The sequence below is a fragment of the Poecilia formosa genome, unplaced genomic scaffold, assembly GCF_000485575.1.
Source record: "Poecilia formosa unplaced genomic scaffold, Poecilia_formosa-5.1.2 Scaffold18, whole genome shotgun sequence".
NCBI classification, from domain to species: Eukaryota; Metazoa; Chordata; class Actinopteri; order Cyprinodontiformes; family Poeciliidae; genus Poecilia; species Poecilia formosa.
This window is the reverse complement of record NW_006799957.1, coordinates 1,917,123-1,939,604: the sequence shown is the minus strand read 5'-3', so window position 1 is coordinate 1,939,604 and position 22,482 is coordinate 1,917,123. Positions and strand designations below refer to the sequence as shown.

At 36.1% G+C, this 22,482-nt stretch overlaps 1 protein-coding gene across 1 annotated transcript in view; it reads right to left on the bottom strand.

Annotated features, from left to right (window-relative positions):
- rap1gapb (RAP1 GTPase activating protein b) overlaps positions 1-9,430 on the bottom strand; it is a 65,330-nt gene extending 55,900 nt beyond the window's left edge. The window contains exon 1 of the mRNA XM_016668907.1: positions 9,395-9,430. The gene's annotated coding sequence lies outside the window, so the exon portion shown is untranslated. The remainder of the gene's footprint in view (positions 1-9,394) is intronic.
- Positions 9,431-22,482: the final 13,052 nt, after the last annotated feature.

Here is a 22,482-nt window from a genome sequence, read left to right as displayed (position 1 = left end):
AGCAGCGTACAGAACATGTAAAGACCTAGCATCAAACCAGATTTTTTTTAAGCGTTTGTCCTCTGTAGTCAGCCAGAATACAGGAGAAAAAAGTTACAGAAACTGCAAACATCTCCCATTTCTAAGGTCTCCTTTTACATTACAGTCATGTTAGATGTCAATACGACTGTCCCCTTGGGTCTCTGAAGACCCCTGTAAAATCCTGGTAATATAGACCCTAAATAAGTAACTACTGTAGTTAAAAACTCCTTGTACATTTTACGTTTTTAACAAGTTTATTAGTATTTTGAATTTTTTTCTTGTTTAAGTTTCTTGCACAATGCAAGCGCTCTACCAACTGAACCACCAAGCGCTCATAAACTTCAGTCTTGAAGTTGTTTATGGATTACTGCTGCTCATTGGTTCTTCATAATTAATAATGCATTAACTGTTCATTCAAAAATAAATTGCAATGCTAAGTCTATACAGATATATTGTGGTTCTTTCAGAATGTAATAGAGATCACTAAATTTATCCTTTAGGCTGTTCTTTTTCAGGAGTTATGATACTGGTTGATTTATGAACATTATAATAATTTAATGTGGCTTAATATTCTTACATAATAACATAGCAATCTAATAGTTATAATATTACACTTCCAGCAGGCTCAATGCCACACTGAAGCTTTGAAATAAGAATGGAATGGTACTCTTTAAACTTTATAAGCTTTTCTGATGTATTTTTTCTGATATTCAAATGACCATGTTTTTTTACACATCCAACTGTATTTAAATATTTCCTTTTATTTTGTTTATCTTTTATACAAGTTCCCAATAAAATAACTTCTAAAACTAGCAAGAGCAGCTGATCCCCATGATCAAATGGTCCTGTGTGTAATACACTAAACATATTAGCAATTCAAGCAATCAGATAAGACTTGTGATGTAACATGCTAATTCTTTAAAAGTAAAATTAATTAATCAAATTGGATACATAAATTAAGCTTTCAGGTGACAAACAATGAAAATATAGAAGCTCTGATGTGTCTCACAGAAGGTTCTGTAGATACAGACAAAAAAAGAGGGTTGTAAGCAATCAGATGACTCTCCAGCAAAGACTAATTAACATGAGTAGCTTTCTTGAGGAGGACTTGGTCTTTCACTCTAATCATTGCCTTAAAAGATGCCTAGAGAGGTCTATTTTTTTCTCCCCAATAAAGCGTTGTCTCTCCATCTGGATGGCTCATTGATGACAGCATGTTGGTCATTCATAATTATATTTAATCTGTAATTAAACAGTTATTGTAACTACCTTTAAAAATAGAAAGTGATGTTTCAGCTTTACAGTAAGCATAATCTTTAACTGTTAGACTAAATAAGAAATAAGCAGCAAGTAATTTCAGCAGGAAATTATTCCGGTTCATTGTCGTTGTGTTATATTTAATGGAAGTATCTCTGTCATTGGTCATGACCTGTCATAGTTTAATGAGACAGTTATGGCAACTAAGCTGTCATTAGTGTATTTTTTCAGTATTGCACCAACCAAAGATTTCCTGTGAAAACTTGACCCCAGTCAGAAACACTGCTAATGTGTTGTACCCTTTCTCAGGGACAATAAGGACACAAAAACTGGACTGATAGCCTGGTGCTTATAACTGTATTTTATGGACTATAAGTCACACAGATTTTCATATTAGTTGATCCTGCTACATCTTTTTCTCTTTATGGTATTGATTCATACAGACTGATGTGAACCAACTATCTTTGTAACTCTGGTTACAAAGACAATAACCAAATAGTTACTATCTTTGGTTACTAACAAAGTAACCAAAGATACTTTGATAGTATCTTCATGGTATTGATTCGTACAGACTGATGTGAACCAAAGAGTTACTATCAGCAGCCGAGAAGAAGCTAATCACTAATGATGCTATGTCTTCATGCTCTGGTAGTTGCCAACCAGATGAATATTAATGACTTTGTAGACAAGCCTTTTTGGTGTTGCCGCTTCATGCAACGCAGCTGCCTCTATCACCTTGTATTTACACTGCATGTGTCTCTGCTTCGCTGTGCACTTCGCTGGCAGAGCAGACCACCCTGAAACTATCAAAAACTGTCCGCAGACTTCCAAGCCAAGGTCGGAAACTTTCTGTGAGTTAATTGAAAATTAGGTAGCTGAACACAACATATCACTAGTGACTTTTCTTCTTTATGATATTTTTTGACTGATACAGCTCTTGCTCCAGAGCACCTTCAGTCTGGAAAATGTACTATCTTGCTTCACTTGGGTTCTTTTCTTTTATTCAGTGTAGTCAAACTAGCACAATAATATCTCTGATTGGAACCCAACAGTTCAAATGAGCTAAACATACTATAAATATAGGTGTGTGCAAATCTGTAGCATAAATTTTAACATGACTTTCTGTAAAAAAAATATTTACCAAGCTCAAGTTTAATGTAATTTTTTTCCTTCTCCTGTAGAAATGCTTTAGCTTTCTTAAAATACTATACAAACTTACTTCGTCTTTGGTAAATAAAGACAAGCTTTGTGACTCATTAGTAGGTTGATTGAAGGAAACCCCTCTGTGCTGCATTTCTGAGAGTCCCTGCGACTATTTAGCTGATTAAAGTTATTATGTGGCTTGATATAGTGAGGTTTCCTGTTGTTCCAAGTGGCAACAGTGACTGCTGAGTGAAAACCCAAAACAAGTATGAAATAACGATGAGCAAGATAGGCTCATTGACATACATACAGAAAACAAGTGCTGAAGACAGATTTTTAAATGTGACCAACATTGTAAGGTAAAAATACTCAAAATACTTATGTTATAAGTAGAAACATTTAGTGAAGGCAATAATCATTAGAACTGTTTGCTGAATTTTGCAAGTTCAATCACATAAAAAACAATTATAAACTTACATTGTTATGCTGGTCATATTTAATGAAGACAGAATATTAGCCACAAATGAAATTATTATGCTTCATAAATAAACTCAGAAAAGTCTAGAGATACTTGAAGATATAAAAAACAATTTGGTTAGCAACTTTGTCATAAATGACAATGGGCGAGTGAGACTGAGCAAAAACCTAAGTGTGATGATATGTCATTAACGCTACTGCTATTTTCTTTTGCTTTTGGTTTAATGACGAGAAATATCTAACTGGTGCATTTCTTTTTAGCTTGGAAGTAATGAGGCCTTATGGCAATGAGGCTTTTCATAATTACAATAGCCATGTTTTGCTACTTCATAAAGTTTTATTGGAATTGCCAGACAGATAATTGTGGAGAATAAGTGTCTGTGTAGGATCATAATTAGTATTTTCAAAAATGTCTATATCACAAAGTGCTTCACAATGTTTTCTATTGTTGTTGATTCCCTACCAATCTAATCTTTTGGTCTATTTTGTATTTAACTGAGCAGGTGAAGCGAGCAGCAGAATATCTCCATCTGCTTTAGACCTGGTTGGCCAGAAGGGCCTTTATAACTCTGCGGCTCTGACCTTAGTGCCACCCACAAGAGCAAATCCAGATGCAGACCGATTTCCAGGCTGAACACACTAAAAGTGGGACACACTCCAAGGGCTTGCAGCCAGGTTTCTTTCCTTGTTCAGAATAGCATACAGATCTCCTCCCAGCAAAATAAAAGGACAAAAAGTCAAATTAATTTTTTTATGGAAAGAAACTGCAATCTCGTCTACAATTCTTTCTTTTTTCTACAATTCTTTCTTTTTTTTTAAAAAATAAAAAAATTCTATTATATTTAGGATATTCTCATCAGATGCACTTCAAACATGTACTTTGGCACAGGTTAATAACAGATCTGTACATCACTTTTTTTCTTTCTTCATGCTCTGACATTTATTCAAACCAGACTTATCCAGTTTTATTAGCTGATTGCAAGAAATATTTATTTTATTACTTTCTTAAAAGTTAGGTGTTTAAGTACATTTACTTAATATTTAATATAAAAAATGCCTTAAGTGTCTTGGGCCAAAGCAGAACAAAGACATTCAGAAACTCAACTCAAGGTGACATTCCTGCTACAATAAAAACACAAGATACCCTATGAGTCACACATTGCACTGTGGGAAAATTAGAGTCAATAGCTATTTAATAATATAACAGCATATTGAAAAAGACTCTTTATGAATAGCCTTGCTGTCAAAACGTATTTGGGAACAGAGGGAACTCAGTAAGCTTCACAATTTCTCTGGAGCTATTCATTTAAAGAAGTGACCAATAAAAGCACCAACATGTTTTCAGCAACACCTCCATTTACAGCATAAGCAACATATCAGGTTGGCACTACTTTTTGCAAAAACCAGCTGCCAGAGAGACAGTATCTTCCCTCAGGCAGTCTCTCTGATGAACACAACAAACACCTTACAGCATGAGTTGTCAGTTACTCAGATGTGAAATAAAATAAGCATATTTGCAGTTTATGTATGTATACTTTACGTCTGTACACTGTGAGCACTCAAACCCAAGGTCAAATAACTTGTTTGTGTACAAAACCATTAAAGATGATTTTTATTCTGAATAGTTGTGTTTTTACTTGGTACTAAGTTTCCTTTGCACTACTGAATGGAAACCACTGAAACTGAGACACTGAATAATTGGATGGTGCTGTATGCACTGCATATCCACAAATAAAAATAATGCTCTAGATAATCTTCAGCAAAGTGGAAACTGTGGTTTGAGGTAAGTTGGTCTATGAATATACCATTAATATTAATTTAGTTAGATTTAGTGGTCTGCCAAGTCACTAGATATCATTCCAAGTGAACATCTCTCCGACAAAATCTATCCAGTCAGCAAGAGAGTCTGATATAATATTAGAGACCACACTGACTGTCTTTTTAGTTTGCTTTCATGTCATTTATGAAACATGTTGGCTCTTGGTTGGTATTGCAGATGTAAGAAAGTGTGTCACAATTACAGCAAAGCCAAGAAACCTCACACACAAATATCTGGTCCATCCACTAAGCAACAGGTGGCTCCGGTTTATCCATTTACTTTCTACTCACGACACTGACTCCCCTCCATTAAGATGGAAATGATCATTAACAGCAGTTTGAAGTAGCACACATGCCTAATTAGATGCCTCTCCAGCTAACTCTCTCTTCTTTAAAAAGGCAGAGGACCACTTCATTAACACTCAGGTTCTCAAGTCTGTCAAAATGCTGGCTCAGGCTTGTGTTCCTGGCTGCAAAGCAACAGATGCAACTTCCAGCTGCGCCCCTGCATTTCACCAAAGCCTAAAACGGAACCTCTTGGAAGTGAACGTCCCTGTCAATCTAAGCCAATAAAATTAGATGATCTCTAACTCACTGACAGTATCTTTAGCCATAATAAATTATGATTGTGCTTGTTCGCTCTCATGCTAATGTCTTAATGGAGAATCTTGCATAAATGTCAAGGTCTTTATCCAGCAGCACCTTAAGAGTTAGAAAGATAAGCTCCCTTGTTAGTGGAAGAAATTAAGGCAATTACCTTTTAATTGGCAGCACTGTGCTGTGAGCAGTTTAGCACAGTCAAAGATGTGTTTTCTCACCTTTTACAAACAGCATCTCTTTAATCAAATGAGTCAGGGGAGCTGAAGTTACATCAACACAAACCAAATGCTCGAACACAGCGATGGAGGGAGCTGTGCTTAAAAACACCGAACGACACTTAGCAGTGCACTCAGTGAAGTTGTTGCATTCAGCAAAGCAACTTTTAATGACAATCTGTGGTGTGAAGCTGCTACCATAAATCTCACCCATGTGATGATGTCCATAGCTCAATAGATATGAGATAAAAAAAAAAAGAAAAAGGTAACTGTTTTGGAGAGATTCAAAACAAAAACAACTTCTTTTTTTTTCCAGAGAGCTGCAGCTAAAGGAGTTGCTCTGAACTGAAGATAAATTACGTAATAAAAAGTAAACAATTAAACTCCGGGAGCCTTGGTTTGGCTCACCTTTTTTTATTTTGATGCAGCCTACAACTGCTGCAGTACACAACTGTCATCATGACTCAGTGATTATAATCTGCAATGATTACAATCTGTGCTGTGGATTGATAGCAATGGCACAACCCCGCTCTGAGATACTGTTAACATCTGCTGCAGACCTGTTTGAAATATGGAGGAACCGAAATCCTCATAATAAAATTCAGCTGGTGTGCAAGGGTGTATTCTCCTGATGGACATGAATCATTCTTAAATCTCCTATTTCCTCTTTCCAATAAACCCTCCCATTGTCCTTTTCAAACTCATTAGGAGTCCATTTTTGTCTAATTGTATGGCCCATTTGATGCATGACATCAACAAAGCATAACTTTCCAGCTGCTGGCAAGCTACATGACAGACTTGTAAACAAAAAGGCAAAAATCCTTCAGTAGACTACTGTGCTTTACATCCTGCCAAGTAACAATAAGCTAGAGAAATGTATCACATCCATCTCAAGTACGAGATGGATGTGATTCAGCTTATGAGTTTGATTTTATCAGTGTGTGGGAGCTAACAAATGTTTAACAGTTGGTAAGACATTAGAGGAGATGGTGTATAAACCACCCAACTGATCTACATATGGGTAAGCATACCTTCAAAAAAAAACATTTAGCTACTCGTATGATAGCCGTTTTGATATATGACTCATTTATATGAAACTTAGTTTATTTTAAATATAGTTAACACATTTAAATAATATCAAATTACATAATAATTTGATTTACAAAACAATAAGCAATGTTGAAATGATACAAAAGGGGACCCTTGACCCTCGCTCAGTGCTCATTCAATATAGTCCTGAAAAACAGCAACCTTAAAAAAACAATACATCTTAAAAATCCCCATGCGAGTGTTCTTATGACTTTTTGGAACAGTAGCTTCCTCTTGCCATTAGCAGTTTGCTAGAGGTCACTGTAGCAAACTGCACAACTTTGTGTCCTGTCAACAGATTCTGTCACCTGAGCTGTGGCTCTCTGCTGCTCTTCAACTATCACTATGGACTTCCTGGATGCTTCTCTGATCAACGCTCCCCTTTCTTTGCCTTAGTTGTACTCTAATGAATTATTTGAATTTTAAAGGCATTTAGTTTCACTGCATTGTATTTAGGGATATCAAATCAAATGCATACACCCTTTTTCAGATTTTGAAACCCATTATTGGTCTATTGCATAAAATCTCAAAATTGCCCAAAGTCTATGGCTGGAATGTGTCAAAATGTAAAATAAAAACAGGTTGTAAGGCCTGAATAGTTTTGTAGAACTATGTACTATTAAACATAAAGCCTAGTAGGTTTGAAGAGTTGAACTGACCTGAGTTATTCCCTTTTCTGCAACATCTAGTAAATACAAACACTTTTTTCCTTTGTTAGACAGTGCACACTATGTGGATGATAATTTGAGTAATTTCTGTATTGGACATTTATGTTGTCGACTGCTGACAGAAATTTCTTCGACATCCCTGAAAAGACATGATGCCATCCACAGTTGTTTATGATGATGGCAATTTACATCCAAATGGCACATTTTCATAAAATACATTTAATGACACTTGCAAATTGCATATTACTTAAACATCAGTTGAATTTCCCATGCTAACAGTGCAAAAGAATATAAATAGCATCGGATTAATCCAGTGCTGTGAATTCACGTGAAGATCGAGATTTCAGAGGTTTGTAATTTACATGACCAGCTGGCATCACACACATTCCTCTGCTCCCTCTCTCCATCCATCTGTTTCTGCACCTGCACAGGCTTTCCATGCTGGTAGACTACCTGCTGAGTAAGGAATATTACTAGCTCCTCTCTCTCCTTTTTCTAACAACACATTGCAAAAAGGTCCAGTCATTAGAGTACAAAGTTTTTCAAACATACATTCATTTTTGCTCAAGTGGAAATTTCATTACCTACCCAAAAAAGTTTTCTTGAGATAAAAGGTTAGTCGCTTTAAGGTCTTACAATGGAAAATGGAAAACTTTCTTATCCACTTTTGCAGTAGCTACACCTAGGTCATCAACTGATCATTGCAACAAAGCCTATTTTAGATTACAATTAGATGTATTATCCCTAAAGGAACTGACAAAGCATTTAGTAGATGGACAACTTAAAGTCTAAATCCTGTCCTTCTTTTGCTTAGTTGAACAGTGACAATGGATATCACTTCATTTTATTTTTGCTCAGAAACTTCCTCAGTAAATTCTTAGCTAATTAAAAATACAAAAAAATATGAATTTAGATAACTCAGTCGTTTCTTAGATGACTGAGAAATAGATATCTCAGTCGTCTGAGATAAAAAACATCAGACAACTGGAAATGTATTACTTATAACAACAAAAATGCAGTCAGCAAAAGAAAGTGTTTCCAGGAGCTTGACCTGACTTTCATTACAGCCTATAACAATTATTTAATAAGCAATAAAAACGTTTGCATTTTGTTGTGCAAATGAACACTTCAAATTTTACTTTTTATCCACAAAAAATGCCCTTCCTATGGTCCCTTCAAAATCTCTATGTAAGACTGTCGGCAGGATCTTGAATTCATTCCTGATTAATTGTAAGGGTATTAATGATCCTGTCAAGCTGCTTGTATCACAACGGAGCTTACAATGAATTTCTGACAACTTCATGATTTTTAAAATAAATGGCAGTTCTCCATAATACATCATATAGCCAGCTAAGGATTACTTTTATGAGCTAGACCCACACAAGCCTCAAGTCTGAATCTGGTTAAAAGAATTTTAGTTGATAACCTGCTGGTATCTGTTAAAAGACTTTCTTATGTGAAGTATGCTGGCTAATTTTGGCTTCTTTTTCCGCCAGACATCGCTGCATGTGTCCTAAGTACCAGTTTCTTGCTGTGTTCAAGAGGACCTTGTCTGAATCCACTGTAGGGGACCACCCAAGCCTCCAAAAGACCTGCTTTAGTCCCACCAGCCTCCAAGTCTCAGGACAATCTCCGGTCAAGGCAACATAGTTTTGTGGCAAGATTATCAAACCCACCCACTCTTATTAAGACAAGTTGGGAATGCCAGTGCAGTGATACAGGTTGGTTCCTGTGAGTAAAACAACAGCTCATTTCAGACTAATTAAAGCACTTCTTCTCAGGGTAGGGAAAAAAATAGCATGATATTATGTTTTTTTTTTCTGGTTACATCACAAGACATCACAATTAAAATACTCATTAGTTAAACAGAAATTTTATTTTGCTTTGGTACAGTGAAGCGAGAAGTAAGCAGCATCAAGGTGACCAGGACAAAATAAAGCAGGATGCAGCATCGATGTAAAAATTGTGATGACTTCATCTAATTTTAAGATGGCCACATAAAAATAGATGACATTGACAAATACAACACTGCAAGAAAACATTTGCAGCTACTGAAGCATAAAACCCAATTCTGTTATGTGTTAATTTTAAAGAGAGATGACTCACCATGTGGTTCTGGTCCTGGAGAAGCTCTGGTCAACTCTAGACAGAAAGAAAGATATTTTAAATTTTACTTATAATTAAATACCTCCTAGTTGTATTACACATTCTGTAGGAAAACTCAAGTGTAATAGAGCAAAAGCACTAAAAAAGGAAGCTTTTTGCAAATGTATCAATCAAATCTGAGCATTTGAAGATAAGGATTCATTTTTGCCCCACACAATTTTGCATAAATCATGATAATTTTAAAGCCAGTATATTTTTTTTACCAGTAGATTGCAATACATGTTGTACACTAGGAACGTGACACGAAGCCAGAGGAATACGCTTTCCATATATCCTATTTCCTCTCTCCACCACGCCTTTGCCTGCCAGCTACAGGCTCAGCAGAGCCAGAGTGGGACTGTTTCAAACACGGTAAGTGGTGCCTGGCAGCTGCAGGGAGACAGACTGTCGGAGTGTAGATATGATTAAATGGAAGGACATGCAGCAGTTTTAATCGAAATATCATCAAGATTAGAGAATAAAAGTAGAGCATGCATGAAAATGTAATCTATATCTCAAATAATCTGAGAGATACGGAGGAATTAATTACAGAAATCGTGCAACATTATGTTGTGAGATAAACTGATATGTGCAATGAATAAAAGAAATATTAAAATTCAAAGTGAGAAATAAAGTCAATATAAGAGGATCCCAGAGTATTTTTCCTCCACAACACTTGCTCAACAGGTCTGTATTTTGGAGGGATGTCCCTCTCTTACAATAATGCCTCCTCTGGTAGAACTGATCTTTAAAGCTGCACAAAAACAGACACTGGCTGTGGATAATTAATCTACAAATAATCACTGCCACTGCCATCCTCCCCAGGGGTAACAATTCAAATAATTACAAAGCTCATGCAGAGTCGATGCTCACAAAGGCATTCAAGCCATTTATTGACAAAGTAGTAAAATGAAAATACCATCCAGATAATTAGTGCAACTCTCCTGACCGTCTTGTTTTAGTCTTGTCCACATAGACTGCTTTTGTTTGCTTCCTGAATAACAAAAATCTTTTAAAAAATGTGACACATGCTTAGCAGAATACCAATCATTGATGTTAGCTAGGAATATTTTGATATTTATTTTTGAAACAGGCAATACTGCTTTCTGAAATTCACCTTCCTAAAAGCTCATTGGAAAGTAATTTCTGTCAATGCTGACTGGTTACATCACACACAGAAGAGATGTGTCTACAACATCTCTTGGTTTCCAAATTTGAATGTTGCATTTGTTTTACTTGAGAAATCCCAAGATTTATTCCCCAAAGATAATATTTCTGAGCACCAGAAACAGATTCTGTAAGGTTTGCTCCTGTCTCCACCCTTTATCCATTACAGACGTTACGACATGTGCATGGAGCAGATCCTGCCACCCAGAACACCTGCAGATGTTTCTCTTTGGTCATAATAATCTTAAGAAAAATTAAAAAAAAGTGTTTTTAAGATCACTGTCAAACAAAAACACACTTGCTGTGACATTATGTTGCCTGGAGGACAAAAATGAGCTTAAACATGTATAGTAAATGTGCCTGCTGGCAGGAATAATTACTATCTTTGACTGCAGCGGTCTCCTGCCATTTTACATACTTATGCACCAAAACAGCTGACAGAAATGGTCCAAATGGTCCTCAGCATGTCATAATGAGCTGTAGAGGCTGGCTAGCAAACTATCATTTGATTCAGGTGTGTTGATCCAGGGAAGGAACTAAAACCTGCAGGATGCGAGCCGTTAAGGACTGTCTTTAGACACCTCTGCATTAGAGCTATTTAGGCTAAATTCCTTGAATAATTTGTTACTTAGCTGAACTTGTTGTATGGAGAGGTGTTGGTTGCTTTCTTGGACAATTTGTGCTAGCTTTCCAGTCCTGATGGGCAGGACTAATCAGCCCAACTGGGAGCATCTGTCAGACACCATCAGGAGTGTTTAATTTAAAACAGCTAATACACTTTGCCCTGCTGCTTTGTTTTCACCTGTTTCTGCTGGCATCATATGTGTTTGTCACATTGTAGGGGTAGCTGCCAGATTTGCTATGTGTTGCATAAATGACAATTAGAAAAAGCAAACAAAAATCCTCTTTTTGTCTGTATTAGGCTGAGAACATGCCACAAATCTTTGGCATTGACACATCTCTGCCGAAATAGGCAAATGAAAGCAGCTGAAATTACAACAGTGGGAGCATCTCAATAATATTAAAACATTTATTTTATCAATTTGATTAAATAAGAAAATCCTACTATAGAGGGTGAGACACGTCAAGCCTTAAAGTTTACTCTTTACAATATCAGTATAGAAATAATTCAGCTCACGCAGAATAGGAAAAGCACTACTCAACTGTTGGAATGTGGCCAGAATGTAATCAACCATTTCCAATATCAACTAACTCACAGATTGTGGTCCATTTCAAATGGAGCAGTTTACATATTCAGAACTTTACTTTCACTGCAACACATAACAAATTTCTACTTTAACCCTAAACTGGAACGGATCTCACTTCATTGCTTTCTCACTCTGGTTCTTATCGCACACTGCTCCCGCAGAACGTGTGGCAACTGTTTTAAGTAATAAGTTCATTTGAATCAGGTGTGCAAAAGTGTCTCAAAGCATGCAGAACATGTTGGACCCGAGGAAAAAAAATATTGAATTATTGAAGCTTGTAGTTTTAAGTTTGAGTTTATGCTTTGCCAGACTGTAGAAAAAAAAAAAATCAAGCTTGTGTTCCTTCCATGGTCCAGTCATTAAATTATGGGAAATTCTAAAGATTTTACATATTTACATGTTTGTTGTTAAAATTTTGCACATTTTATATGATTAGTTTGAAAATATTAGATGTATTATATGTGTTTTGTAAAGTCTTAGATAACGAAATGGTAGAATCCCACAGTTTGTCTCAAATGAAATGTTATTTTATTGAACTTTTCAGTGCGTTTCAAACACTATATCAACCTTAACCCAGTTTTCTGACTAATATCTATTTGATTTGAAAACAGCCATGTCAGGAGCTGCTGAGGGCTGTTTTTTTTTAACTGTTTGTTGCACCTTGTTATCAGTGGAAATATTAGTTTGCCAGTCAGCATTAGGTGTGCTGTTTGTCCCCCCTGCTGACACAGACAGCACTCTGTTTTGATGTTAACAGTCAGGATTGAGAAATAGGCCACAGCATAAACAACCACACCTCCCTTTGCTAATGGATGACATGACACTTCCAAAATGTGACACAGCATGAACCGTAACAAACAACATTTCGCAACTAATTGCATTGACAAACAAGTGTTTCCAAAAGTTTTAATTAGAAAGGAAAGTCATGAAAATACATTAACTTTACTGCAAAGCCTAATATATTGCTTTTGATTTGGACTGCAATGTACTGATATGGTATTGCACAGCTGAAACTAACCCTGAATCGCCACATTTTTATTCTCTATCTCTAGTATCAAGCAGTTGATAAAAAAAAAATATATATATATATATCTATTCAGTTCTGTCAAAATGGATGAAAATTTTTTTTGTCAGTTTTTCAACCACACTAGCAAGCTTTTCCAGTTTAAACATTTACAGAGATTGAAGCAAAATACAATTCCCTCAACGACATTGCATTTTTTGTAGCCATAAAACTTTGCGGAATATTTAAACTAGAGTGAAATCTAAGAAAAGTGGTAAGCAAACCCTGTGGGGGAAAGGCTGATTCTGAGACATGCGATATGGGACATTGCATATGAAAAATGTCAAAATTGTATGCTTTTAAAAAATATGCGATTAGATGAGTACATACAAGTTATATAATCTTGATCTAATAAGAACTGCAAGGGAGCAACAATAATTTTTGTATAGTATTGTAGGCTACACCTTAAACAATGCTTTGTTGAGTAACATGGGAAAAAGAAATGAGGCAAGATATCAGAAAGGGAATGTGCATCTACAAAAATCTTGTTTATCCTAGACTATAATTTCCTGCTTGAAGGTGACATATAAACACCACATGGATGTCCAGTCATTCTACCATTGAGGAAAGAAATAAGTCCCAGAGATGAATGTGGTTCATTGAGTATGAGCTCCAGAAATAAACAAAAGATCTTGTGAAGATGGTGACAGAATCTCATAAGAAAGTGTAATTTTCCATATTAAAACAGCATGGCCGAAAGGCTCGACAGTGAGGAAGAAGCTATTACTCCAAAAGAAACATAAAAAGTCAGATTACAATTTGAAAATGCCCTCAGACAAAAGCTTTTGGTTTCAGACATATCTTTTAGTCTGATGAAACATTTCTTTTACATTTAGGAGAAAAGGGAGGAAAGCTTGAAAGCCTGTGAACACTACCCCAATCGTGAAGTACAGGGGTGGCAGCATCATGTTGCATGAGTATTTTGCTGTGGAAAATGGACAGGATGATGAGGAAGGGACATTGTGAGGAAATATTCAAGCTACAATTTAATACATCAGCAAGGAAGGTAAAACTTAAGTGAAAACTCGCTTTCCAATGTACCATGTCCTTAAGCATTCTGCTAGAGGGCTTAAAGGCCTCAGAGCAAATGTTTTGAAGTGGCCATCACAATGTCATAACTTAAATACCATAGATGATAAGAGGGCAGAGTTGAACAGGTGTGTATGTGTGTAAACAGAACCACCATCAAACATGAAAAAGTTACATCACTTCTTCCAGAAGAAACAGGTCAAAATTTCAGCAAATTATATGAAGCTTGTGGAAGGAAACCAAAGTATTTAATCAACAATCTTACTTTTCACTGCTGTTACATAGATGCTCTTTAACTAGAACTCAGTAAATGTGTTTTCTTCAACCAGTCATCTCCAAATCAGCCTTAAATCTAAGGCTGCCTTCTGGTTCAGCTCTGTTTTTGCTTTCTTTTGTTGTGCATTTTCTGTTTTCAGGGCTGCTTGCTTTCAGTCTGTGTTTGTGTTGCTGTGACATTGTCCTTGGTCTGTGCTTTCCTTTTGCAATATCCCCACTGTGTTTGCTGGATTTTCACTAAATTTTGAGTGGGAGCCACCTGTAAGTTATGCCCCACCTGTTGGATTGTTGCTAAGTGAGTTTGCAATCCTTTTTTGTTAATGCAAAAATTGTGCAAAATTAGACAACTGACTTCTACAGGGGCAACTCTGAATTGTTGTTGCCATGGTAGCTCCTAGGCATGCTAGGTTTTTGTCAGGTAAATTAATTGTAGTCATTAAAAAGAAGAAGCTTAAATGCAAACAATCAGAATCATACAAGAAACTGTGAAAAAAATCATATTTGATCTTTTAACATTTTGTTCTGCTCTAACTAGTTTAACAGTTCAAAAGAAAAAAAATCTACTGATTGCTATTGGAATATTTGACTATTGTTAATCATTACTTATAGCATCACAATAAGTTCTGAAGATTGAGCTATGATCCTAAATTCTAATTCCAATATATCAAAAGATGGTCAAATAGAAAACACAAACATACAAACTATTTAGCAACAAGTTGTGTATCTTTCTGCATGTTTGCTTTGCTTTCTACAAACTTGCTTCTTTTACAATGGTAAAGAGAAATCTTCCAGTGATCAAATCCATTCAATTATTGCATCATTATTAAAATACATATAACAATCTGTATTATGTCCAATTTAGAAAAAAACATAAGATGTATTTTTTTTATGTGCAATTCTTAGAATTCTAGAAAAAATCTCCAGGTGCTTACACGTCACACTTTCAAAATAAAGTGGAGACTCAGCTTGCACAAGAAAGGAAAAACTCTGGCACAACTCTGAACATAAAACGTCTTTCTGTTACACTCACATTCTCTGCTGATAGAGTACGAATGTAATTTTATCCCACTTGACATCGTAGGGTGATCTGGGCTGAGCACATCAAATGCTAAGTGACTAAAGTAAATATCAGTGGGGAGAGCAATGATATTGGGCTGCAGTGGTGCAAAAGGTGTTGGGGAGATGACATTTATTAATGCCACAAGAAATGTGTCTGAAAATTCAAAACAGTCTCTGCAGAAATGACTCCAGCCCTCCAGGAGTTTTACTAAATATAGCAGGTTCAGCCATCTCTAGTCAACTAAAATCACGCTGCTCAGATTGCACAGATCTCTAGGAAGAAAGTTAAAAACTAATTCTCACTCATATGTTGCCTGATTTTAAAATGCTTTTTTTTAAAGGAAGAATTAAGACTAAAAAATGTTTAACTGCAAATTATAGTTATCAGGTTTCATTAAATCTCATACCTCTGATATTGCTCTTCTTAGCGTCTCAGATGAGATTTTGATGCATAGTGTGACAGAAAATTGTACTGTTGTACTTATGGTGGATTAATCCTTCGTCTTTGGTAAGGTCAACTTTTGGTTCATAACCAACAGACGAAGGGATTGATTAGTCATTTGGGATCTGCTCTGAAATGGTTTACTTCACATTTATTTGACTAATCCTATTTTGAAGCTCTGCCAAATTACAGGTTGTTCACTCCACTATGGGGTACCTCCAGTTTCACTATTGGGACTCCTATTGTTTTCAATGTCTACCATGCCTTTTGGCCACATTTTGATGTATATTTCCTTATCATTGCAATGAAGAAAACGTAGAATTTAATTTAAGCCCCACCAAGTTTTTAGGTTGCTTCATGAAAAAAAAGCTGGATGACTGATAGCTTTCTTCTATGACACATGAAAAGACTAAAATCTTTGTGTGTGCTCCAAACAAGACAAATTATCTTGTCTTGGAAACTCTTAGTCCTTTAGCCATCCATGATAAATCCACAATCGGGATCCTTGGGATATATTTTGACCAAGGTCTTACATTATATACATATGTGTAGAATGTATTTACTGTATAAAAAGAGAGTAAAGTAACCCAAAGGTAGATGTCGAACTTCTGTAATGGTAAGCACAGAGAATCTTAACTGATTATATACATAACCTGGAAAGAAAATTCATGACTCCATTATCTTCTTTTTTCTCTGTATGTCTTTTAATAAAGAAGATAAGAGTGAAGCAACAGAAAACCTTTCTGAAATATTCTTAGACCCAGCTGTTATCTTGGCTACTTCCAGTATGTCCCTGAGTTTTTTAAGCCTAAAAAAGAGCTGCCCAAAGCAGAAATGAGCAACCTCTGCTCTTTCCAATATGTACAGTTCTGCACCCCATCTCCTGTAGTAATTATACGGCTGCCTAGAACTGCCAGGTGGGTTTGCTTCAGAAGCAATCAGAAACAGAGATGATTTAAAACCTTTACTTATGTTTAAATGTATTATTTAGGCCAAAACCTAAACATCAAAGTTAGGAAACAACACATCTTGGAAAAACAGTGAAATAAAAAAAAAGAATAGAAAACATGCATCAACAAGAAGGGTCCTTACACTACCACACCAAGCTCCTTAACACAATCATAAGGTGGTAGCAACACCTGCAAGGGTAACTGTAATAGAGCAGTGAGATGTGTGTACAGCTTATGATCTCACATGGGTGAACTCTTCCTTTTGTCTTGAGGCTGAAAGCTGACTCACCGTTACAAAACCTTTAAAACACAGTCTTTTTTTAATCTACAAAAGATTAAAATTACAAGCACAAATATGTACACCGCTACTAGTATTGCTTAACAAACACTGCAGAAACCACACATTTTTTTGTAGACATCAACGAACCTTCGACACGACACTGTGTGGTTATTTATTCACCTTTATCAGAAACTGTAGAGTTAATTTAAATTGATTGGTTTCTTGGCACAGGCTTGACTTTCAATCACAGCCCATGAATTTTCATTGGGCTCTTCCAGATGTCTAATGTAATGAAAGTCTGCTTTACCCATTCTAAAACCAGTTTGAAGCATCTTTGGGATCATTATCCTATTGGAAGGGTAACTTTTTTTCCTGGTTATGTACATAATCAAAATCCAAGATAAAAACTGAGCTATCTGGTCATAAGTATGTATGTGGAGCACTGCTAAAAACAGTGCACCTACTATTGAGCATTGTGTTTCTTAGTCCTGCACCAATTCATTCAAATATCTTGTTATATTAAATATTTAAAATTATTCTCCATTTATTAAGTTTATCTTGTGCAACTGCCTAGATTTTCCTTGCTGAGATGGTCGTGTGTTTCGCCAGGTAAAGCTATTGTAGTTTAAGCATTTTCTATTTGCGCTAACTGTAATGGACAGAGACGGGACAATATGAGCAGAAAACCTGTGGGGAAAGTCCCAATACATTATAAATGTAGCGCTAAATAAAGAAAAAAACTGAAGCAAAGAAAGCAAGCCGAATTATTTTACCATAACATCATGATGCAACTATAACTCTGCAGATGGATACATTTCTGAGTAGTAAAACAGTTTTACCTACAGATATAATCAAGCTTCAGTCAGATAAATCACCCAGATAGAACAGTAGGAGCTCATCATCTCTACGCACAGATTTTCAACAACCTTGAGGCTGAAAGTAAGCGCAATTGTGATGATGGTGAGATATCTCTATAAAGGAATCATGTATTTGTGGATGACCACATTTCCAGCTTTGAATATCTAGCAGGAGCTGATCTGAACATTGATGAAAAAAGACAAAAACCTTGTACAATCTTTAAGGACACTTTTGCACATGGATATGATAACCACCTCTGAATTCATCAACTCTGCATCCAATCAACAGCTAGACTAGTTTTTGGGATGAATAAGTTGGGTTAATATTAAGTTTTTAAACTTGTCTGTACTGTATAAATTAAGTAAAATCCACAACTGAATTGAAACGTGTCCATCCATTTCTTTGTTTGCTGTCCAGTGGCTTCTATCAACAACAGAACTGGCAGATAAAGGACGCAATTTTCAGCTGTTGTTTTGTACATCCGTTCTCCTTGCTCCAACAACTTCGTCTTCCAACAGAAATTAGAATTCAATTTCACACGGAAATTATCCTGCCACCAAATAACATCTCCAAAGACAGTGTCACAAGTCTGAAGCTTCAAGCCTGAGCTCAACTCATTTCTGTTTGACAATTATTTTCCGGTTATTCATTAAGCAATTATTTCCTCACAGGGACTCATTTTCAGCAACAGAGCTTTTAGAAGCAAAGGAAAATTCTCTCCATTGTGGAAGCAAAATAAATCTCCAAGATATATTAAAATGCAAAGTAGAAAAGTTTTTTTTTTTTCTTACAATAAACAAGCTCATTTGTACCTGACAGTTGCTTACAATTAAATGATCTGGCTATCTGCTGCATTGATGCAGTCACAAGATATTTTCAACTTAGATCTCAATGGAAACATTCTTTAGTGTGGAAGCTGTTACTGCAAGAGGAAAACACAAAATAAACTATAGTCTATCAGTAAGGTGTTTAAAAATGAAGCCAGAAAAAACAGACGCAACCCAGTATTTTAAAAGGAAATTATCTCATGTCAAGGCATGACTTCTGGCAAAGGAAGGATGAACATATTAAACCAAACTTGCCTTGATTTATATTTTAGAGCTTTCAACCTGCCTTTCTTGGAGCATTCTGGATTTAAAAATGTTAGAAGATCTTTGGAAATCTCTGAGTTAAGGATCCAAATCCAAAGATAAGACAATCAAGTCATCTTAAAATGTCAACTCTGATGCTGAAACTCTGTTGTATGGTGGCTGCTGCTCTGCCACACACATACATAGGATATGACGTCTCGTCTGCCACTAATAATTAATGTCCTCATTGTACAAAGGTCAATAAAAACATCATAAAGGTCGTCCGTATATCCTCCTACATTATAGCTCTTAAAGAGGAATCTGAATAATCTAAAATCAGAATCGGCAGCTTTATAAAAACAGAAGATTGAAAACTTTAAAGAAAATTCAAATTGGTGAGATAAAAAAAAACAGCTCCAAATGCTGTAAAACAATTAATTTTATATAACTGCAGCAACGCTAGAACAAATTATAGCATCTGATGTTTTTAATTAAAAATTTTCTTTCAACATTATTAAGGTTTGTGAGCATTCACTTCACTCAGTGTTGGCTCCGGTACTGGACCTTATTAGTTTCTTGTGTTGGAACTGAACTATATACTGGGAAGAGTAAGACTTGTATGCAAGTCATTAGTCCCAGAATGCACTGCACTAACCCACTTTAATTTTCTAGGAGGAATACAAATGTTATGGTCTGATCACATGACATGGTTAACAAAGCTCGGCCTGATTGCCTAGAACGCCAACTTTACCTCAAGGAACTGCAAAGGTGAGACAGACAAGGAGAGGGAAGGGAGGACGACATCTTCAAAATAAAACTGGACCCATGTAAATATTCAATAATTTAGGTAACCAGCGGCTGCAATCCAGCTAAGGAATAAGCCTTAAAACCTGGTAAAAATAATACTAATACCAATACCTATTTGTTGTTTTACTCCAACTATTGGTTGGAGTAAAACAAGTAATTTCTTTTATAGGTCTGAAAATGTATTAATAACTTGCTGAGTGAAAAGAAGATTTTGCATCTGATCTAATAATAATTCCAACATTAAAATATGTTTTACATTCAGAGCTACAGATTCTGGACATTTTAGTGGAGAGAAATTATGTCCTCAAAGTTTTTGTTTCCAATCCTTAAAATACATTTCTGCTTTTCTTAGGCCTGCAGAATGAGGAAAACTTTCAACTTGACCCCTGCTCCAAAAACATCAAACTGATTCTCACGGGTGTTCTCTTCACAGCCTAGAACTCATTTGGTATTAAATGTACTATGTACTATCAGCAATAGTACATTTAATACCATATGAATTCTTGTACACTGCTTAGAAACCAAATTACTCGTCTCTAAGTCACTGAGAGTGACTCAACTTTGATGGCCATCTTTTCTGTGTTAAATGGCACAAATTGAACACTTCAAGACCCCCTTTGTCATCATGTTATTTGTTAAATAGAATTGATTTAATCTACGTAGCTTTTGATTTCACAAGTTCAAAAAAATCCAGTGGAAAAGCCGTTAAAACTGCCAATTCATTGCTTAAATTTACAAGACATTTTATTATTCATGAAAGCAGCCAAGTCTGTTCAATACTTAAAAAAAAATTCTGTACAGGTCACAGTGACCGAGGAAACAAACTGCCTTCCTAATGAGGTATCTGAAGAATTCCTCTCAAATCATCCTTTGTTGGATTTGCACATAAATAAAACTCATCTAATTAGTTTAGCACAGTGTTTCGCTATGAATGGTTAAAGCTGTTAATTAGAAGGACCCGTTGCTGACTGTGAATGACCTTGTTATCTGACTCTGCGGTTGCTGAGCAGGTGCAGAACAGCTCCCTGAGCAGTCGTCTTACACCTTCCCCTCAGTTCTCCTGAGATGGCAATCAGACACAACAGGTTCTCTATTGTGTCACACACTAGTGCCGTTGTAGAGCGAAGCAAATGGTAAAACACCCCAAATCAAATGGCCATTACACAGATTAGGCCTGTATTATCTTACCCTCCATAAGCTCCAAACGTAAAACTCCTTTTCCTCTGAGGCATCCTGCTGAGCGGCTGATGAGGCTTCACAGAGGATATCAGCGCAGATCAGCCCATGGAGCCACGGAAAGTCAGTCAAACCTGTTTGTTTCTCTCTGCTTAACCTCATTTCCCAACACCTTTAACTTTCACCTCCCCTCTCCGTCTTTGATTCAGCCCCTATTATGTGGGCGTGTGTTTCTTTTTTTCTCTATGTGTATTTTGTGTGCACTCTTGCCAAACCCACCCTTTTTGCAGTTTCCATCTCTGGCCGACTAAAGATGTGGCGAGTGTCCTGGAAACACAAATAATGATTTCTTGAAATCAGTTCAACTGTTTACCTTTTTACTTCTGCCAGGAAGAGGGTACAAAATTGATATTTCCTCTGCTTTTCAATTTTATCAAGCAATTGCTCCGGTGTGAATGAAAAGTGCTCTCTGTCCATGAGTGTTCCTGGAGGAAAATAGAAAGATGGCCATGCAAGCAGCACAAATGCACTTTTAGGTTAAAGACAGGGTTTGTCGGATTTTCTGAGGCTGAAATTTATTTTTATTTTCTTTGTTGAAGAGCTTCCAATTAATTGCTATATTTACACGTTTTAGAAAGAGTTTCACTACGGGTAATATTTGGGAGGGAGACATTGCTTTGCTCAATCTGAGAGAGAAAGTGTATAATTATAATTTCCCACTGATGAACTGGAATGATTCACGTTAGAAAAAAGAAAAAAAAATCACATAATTTCAGAGATTAACTATGAACCACAGCCTTTGTACACTTTTTTTAATATTTACTTTTGTTTTTGCTGACACAACTAGCCTTTATTTACAAACTTCCTCGAGAGGAGGGTAGAGAGAGGTCAGGTCAGGGTCAGCTGAGCTTACTGCAACAAAGACCTACAGATCTCCGCAGATTGTACACTGGCTTGACCAGTTGAGTTACCCTTGAAACTCTGAAATGACAGAGTTGGCAGTTTGGAGTTGCAGTATTTCTGATGACATATGCTTATTTATGCATATCATCAAAAACTTTACATTCCTAAAGCTGCCCAATGCCATTCATCTGTATATTTTTCCACACATTTTGATGAGTGTGTGATCTAGCTATGCAGAGGAGGATTACTGGATGTATCTCTTCAGAAAGTTAGTACACTTTTCTGAATATGAAACCCTGAAAAAAAGATGTTTGATCTGAGGCAATAAAACATTTTCTTCAACATTTCTAGAAAATATGGGATTATACATTCCTTCCAACAGAAAAAAGTTTTATGCTCAAGGCAATCTAGCATCATCTCTTTTTTTCTTTTTTGACTGAATCTGACTGAATAAATAAAATAAAAAAACATGTCGGAAACATCTGAATAATGATAAAGAGAAAATAAACATCTACAAAAGTTTTCTGGGAAAGATCACTGTTCATTATCATCAACTGCGAGAATAAATCCCATATCTTAGATTTCTCTTCTTTGTCACCTGGATCTAAGGTTCACCTCTGCTTCTCACACTTCCTCATCCTTTTTTGTCTTTTCTTTCATCCCTCTGCCTGCCTCTGGCTACCATCACTGCTGCGTGTCTTATTTGTTGCTTTTCTTTATAAAGGGATAGTTTTCTCTCCGTGATGAGGCCTTATTTACCC